Source organism: Orycteropus afer, unplaced genomic scaffold (assembly GCF_000298275.1).
Source record: "Orycteropus afer afer isolate SDZICR_OR568_19922 unplaced genomic scaffold, OryAfe1.0 scaffold00269, whole genome shotgun sequence".
NCBI classification, from domain to species: Eukaryota; Metazoa; Chordata; class Mammalia; order Tubulidentata; family Orycteropodidae; genus Orycteropus; species Orycteropus afer.
The window spans coordinates 1,545,024-1,550,934 of NW_006921856.1; positions in this window are offsets into that span (position 1 = coordinate 1,545,024).

Here is a 5,911-nt window from a genome sequence, read left to right on the forward strand (position 1 = left end):
CTCACAGTGGGTCCAGTGGGTTCCCAAACTCATCCTGTAGTGATTCCCCAGTTCCAGAATGCATAATTGAAATCGCTATACTGAGCAGTTGGCACAATTCCCACATTGGGTCCCTGACATGTGGAGTAAGGGCTATTATGGTAGGAAAAGCCAAGTGGAAACCATTAGAACTGCCTCAACCTACAAAAAATGGTAAACCAGAAGCAAAACCACATCCCTGGAGGGGTTGTAGAGATTACTGCCACCATCAAGGATTAAAGGAGGCAGGGTTGGTGATTCCTACCACATCCCCATTTAATCGGCCTATTTGGCCTGTGCAGATAACAGATGGATCTTGGAGGATGGCAGTAGATTATTTTAAAATTAATCAAGTAGGTGGTGACTCCAATTGCAGTTGGGGTTCCTGATGTGATTTCATTGCTTGAGCAAATTAGTACATCTCCTGGTACTTGTTATACAGCTATTGATCTTGCTAATGTTTTTTTTTCTCATACCAATTTCCAAGGACTATCAGAAGCAGTTTGTCTTCATCTGGCAAGGCCAAAATTATACTTTCACAGTGCTTCCTCAAAGGTATATCCACTCCTTAACACTATTTCCTAATTTAGTCCATAACGATCTTGATCGCATTTCTCTTCCACAAGACATCACACTGGTCCATTATATTGATGACATTATGCTGATTGGACTTAGTACGGAAGAAGTATCTATGATGCTAGACTTATTGGTGAGACATCTGCATGCTAGAGGGTGGAAAATTAACCCAACGAAAACCTCAGTGAAATTCTAGGGGTCCAATTGTTTTGGGGCATGTCTAGATATTCCTACTAAAGTAAAGGATAAGTTATTTTATCTGTTTTCCCCCACAACTATAAAGAAGGCACAACATATGATGGCTCTCTTTGGATTTTGGAGGCAACATATCTCTCATTTGGGTGTGTTGCTGTGGCCTATTTATCAAGTGACTCGGAAAGCTGCTAGTTTTGAGTGGGGCCCAGAAAAACAGAAGGCTTTACAACAGGTTCAGGCTGCCATGAACCTGCTTGGCCACTTGGGTCATATGATCTGGATGATCCAAAGGTACTTGAAGTGTCTGTAGCAGATAGAGAGATGCTGTTTGGAGATGCTGTTGGCAAGTTCCTATTGGTGAATCACAATGCAGACCCTGGGGATTTTGGAACAAAGCCTTGTCATCCTCTGCAGATAACTATTCTCCTTTTGAGAAACAGCTTTTAGCTTGTTTCTGGGCTTTAGTAGAGACTGATATCTAACCATGGGCCACCAAGTCACTATGAGGCCTAAGCTGCCCATCATGAACTGGGTATTGTCTGACCCACAGAGTCATAAAATTTGATGTACACAGCAGCAGTCCATCATTAGATGGAAGTGGTATATCAGAGATTGGGCTTGAGCAGGACCTGAAGGCACAAGTAAGTTGCATGAGGAAGTGGCCCAAATGCCTATGGTCTCCACTCCAGTCACATTACCTTCCCTCTCCCAGTCTGCACCTATGGCCTCATGGGGAGTTCCTTAAGATCAGTGGACTGAGGAAGAGAAAACTCATGCCTGGTTTATAGATGGTTCTGCATGATAAGGAGGCACCACTCAAAAGTTGACAGCAGCAGCACTGCAGCCCTTTTCTGGGACTTCCTTGAAGGACAGTGGTGAAGGAAAAACCTCCCAATGGGCAGAACTTTGAGCCATGCATCTGGCTGTTCACTTTGCATGAAACAAGAAATGGCCAGATGTGCTATTGTATATGGATTCATGGTCTCTGGCTAATGGTTTGGCCAGATGGTCTGGGACTTGGAAAGAGCATGATTGGAAAATTGGTGACAAGGATATATGGGGAAGAGGTATATGGATAGATATCTCTTCATGGACTAACGGAGTAAAGATACTTGTGTCCCATGTGAATGCTCACTAAAAGGTGACCTCAGAAGAGAACGAATTTAACAATCAGTTAGATAGGATGACACGTTCAGTGGAAACCAACCATTTTTTCCCCAGCTACTCCTGTCATTGCTCAATGAGCTTATGAACAAAGTGGTCATGGTGGCAGAGACGGAGGTTATGCATGGGCTCAGCAACATGGACTTCCACTGCTGAGCGCTCAATCTGCCAGCAGCACAGACCTACACTGAGTCCATAATATGAAACTGCTCCTTGGGGTGATCAGCCAGCAACCTGGTAGCAGGTTGATTACATTGGACTACTTCCATCATGGAAAGGACAGCATTTTGTTCTTACTGGAATAGATATTTATTCTGGATATGGATTCGCCTTCTCTGTACACAATGCGTCTGCCAAAACTACAATCCATGACTTACAGAATGCCTTATCCACCATCATGGTATTCCACACAGCATTGCTTTGGATCAAGGGACTCACTTCACAGTAAATGAAGTGAAGCAGTGGGCCTATGCTTATGGAATTCGCTGGTCTTATCATATTCCCCTTCATCCTGAAGCAGCCGGCTTGATAGAATGATGGAATGGTCTACTGAAAACAGAATTATGGTGCCAGGTAGGTGGAAATACCTTGAAGGGTTGGGGCAATGTTCTCCAGGAGGCTGTATATGCTCTAAACCAGCATCAAATATATGATGCTATTTCTCCAATAGCCAGGATTCATGGGTCCAGGAACCAAGGAGTGGAAATGGGAGTAGTACCACTCACTATTACCCCTGTGACCCACTCAAAAAATTTTTGTTTCCTCTCCCTGATACCCTATGCTCTGTGGGTCTGGAGATCTTAGTTCCAAAGGGAGGAAAACTGCCACTTTGGAGACACAATACAGATTGCATTGAACTGGAAATTAAGAATGCCACCCAGCCACTTTGGCTTCCTCATGCCTCTGGATCAACAGACCAAAAAGGATATTACTGTACTCTCTGGTGTGATAGATCCTGATTACCAAAGAAAAATTGGATTGACATTACATAATGGAGGTAAAGAAGAGGATTCTTTAGAACATCTCTTAGTACTACCATGCCCTGTGATTAAAGTCAATGGAAAATTACACAAACCTAATTCTGATATGACTACTAATGACCCAGACCCTTCAGGAATGAAGATTTGGGTCACTCTGCCAGGCAAAGAACCACGATCAGCTGAGGTGCTTGCTGAGGGCAAGGGAAATACGGAATGAGTGGTGGAAAAAGGTAGTTCTGAATATCAGCTATGACCACGTGACCAGTTTCAGAAATGAGGACTGTGATTGTTATATTTCTTCATTGTATATGTGCATCAAATATTTTTGTTTCCTTCTGTTATGAACTGTGAAATGTAAATAAGGTTAATGCTTTTCAGTTGTACATGTGTTAGCACATCATGTTAGGTGCAAATATGACTTTATAATTGTCCTTATTTAGAGATTGTATAAGGTTAAGAAGATGTATACAACTACCAAGTTGACAAAGTATGGACTGTGATAGTTAGAGCTGTGTGTCAACTTGGTTGGACCACAATTTTGTGTGGTTTAAGCAATTGTGATGTGGGTTATTCCCATGATGGGATCAGATGTATATGTTTTGAGCAGCCAATCCGTTTAAATGGAGTTTCCCTAGAGGTGTGACCTGCTTCCAATGCATTTATGGACATTCGGGGAAAAGAGACACTCTTCTGTGGATGGGGATCCTGTTGTGCTCCTACAACTGTCTGTGAGGGAACAATCCACCATTTGGCCTGGTGATCTTGGTTTCATCTTTTGTTGGAGCCAACAGATGGTATACTGCATGCCAACCTTGAGCTCATCAGCCACTCCAGCTGTGTGAGTTGGGAAAAGCCTCCAGCTTGATGTTTGATCCAAGAACTTTGGACTTTCCAGCTTCTATAAGTGTGTGAGCCATTTTCCTAAGAAAAAATTCTCTTTCTCTCTTTCTCTATGTAAGCTTTACTGGTTTTGCTTCTCTAGAGAGCCCAGGCTAATAGAAGTGGAATCTACAGACAAACTGAAATATCAGCCTATAATTCCTTCAGTGGAAATAATTGATTAAAGTTGCTTACTTATTAAGTTTTTTAATTTTTCACATTTTTCAGATATACATTATAATTTGCTCTTTCCTTTGTTACCATATTTTGAGATATGACCTGCTAAAAGTTAATCAAATTGTGCAAAAAGTTCAAGTAAGCCCCCCAAATTTACAATTTCTGGGCACCCAAACTCTTCATTTCTTCCTTGAAAAGATAATCCATGTTCAATGATTTTTATAATGACAGCAACAACCTGTTGCAAAAATTTTCCAGTACTGACCTTCTTTAGTAATCGGTGATTTTAGTTCACGAATTAAGCCAAAACCATATATGTCTTCAGTTTAAATATGACAATATATAACTCTTGAATTGAATTATTTCTTTCTTTATCAATTGTATTCAGGTTGCCCCAATCACTAAATCCATCCATAGCAAGTTGAGATTAAACAATTTAAGGCAGAATTGTTTGCAAACAAAAGAATATACAGAGCAATATACAGAGTTGACTGATGAGGAACATAATAGGTGTAATTCTCACCTTTAACTTTTGCATCCTAGAAGTATATTCTGACTATAAAACCTTGTTTGTTTGCCATCCAGAGATTTTCAATATGTATTTTAAATGGTCCACCATAATACTGATAATAACTTGACACTCTTTTAGTCCAATTATTTACATCATTAGAAGAAAAATTACTCCATAGAGAATCTGTGTTCTACTGTTTATGGACTGAGCAGATGTGACAATTTCAGATTTTAAAATAGTTTCACTTTCTAGACTATTACTATTTTTTTTACTACTGCAAAGAATAGATGCAGAATTTTGAAAAAAAATATGTTATGTTCGTGTTACTACTCATAATTTCAGCACTAGCAAAACTAGTACAACAATTTGTACCCATTAACCATGAACATACACTACATTTTAAAAAAGGAAGTTAACTCTGGGATTGTCTTTAGAGATTCACAAGCCCATTTCTTTCTACCTTCTACAAGATTTTGTTTTTGCATTCTACTTAGTTGTTGCTGTTTCATTTTACCTGGATATAAAATTATAAACTTTTAAAATTTGGTTCTACCATAGCAAACAAACTTGAATAATCAAATATAAATAAAATTTATAAAACAAGTAAACTTTACAAAATAAAATTTATATTGGAATTTGGATGTTAATACAAAAATTTATATTTGAAAATTATTAAGTAAAAAAAATTGATTTGGAACATGCAATTTTGTTCCTTAAATCTGAGATAGCCAAAAAAAAAAAAAAAAAAAAAAAATTACCTACAAGGCAGTTAGAAAAAAATGTCATTAACTTGTCATACGACGTTAGTTGGTAAGCTCTTTGCAAATAGATCTCCATTAGTGTTTTTCATCTTGAAGTGATACTTAAAAACTTGTGAACTCCCTTTCCATCCTCACGTTACATCTTCACAGTTCATTGGACTACTGCTGATACAAGTGTGTGTGAAAGAGAGTGCTACCACAAAAAGCATGATTCAAATAAAAGGGTATGCTCAATCTGAACGCACATTTTGATTCACTTTAAGCAGGACCAACTATGTCACACATGTGATTATAATGCCGCTAGTGCATTTGGGGAGCTCTAGTGGGCCAACTCGATGGCAAATAACAACAACAACAACAACAGTGGTGTAGTGCCTAAGGCACTTGACTGCTAACCAGAAGGCTGGTGGTTTAAACCCACCAGCCACTCTTTGGAAGGAAGGTTGAGCAATCAACTTCTGTAATGATACCCTTGGAAACCCAAGGAGGGGTCACTATGAGTTGGATAAGACTCTACTGCAGTGCACTTTTTTTTTTTTTTCATTGTGATTTGGATGAAGATTTACAGAGCAAATTCATTTTCCATACAGCAGTTCACATATACTTTGTCTCATGTCATTGACCACAGTTTACCACAATGTAACAGCTCC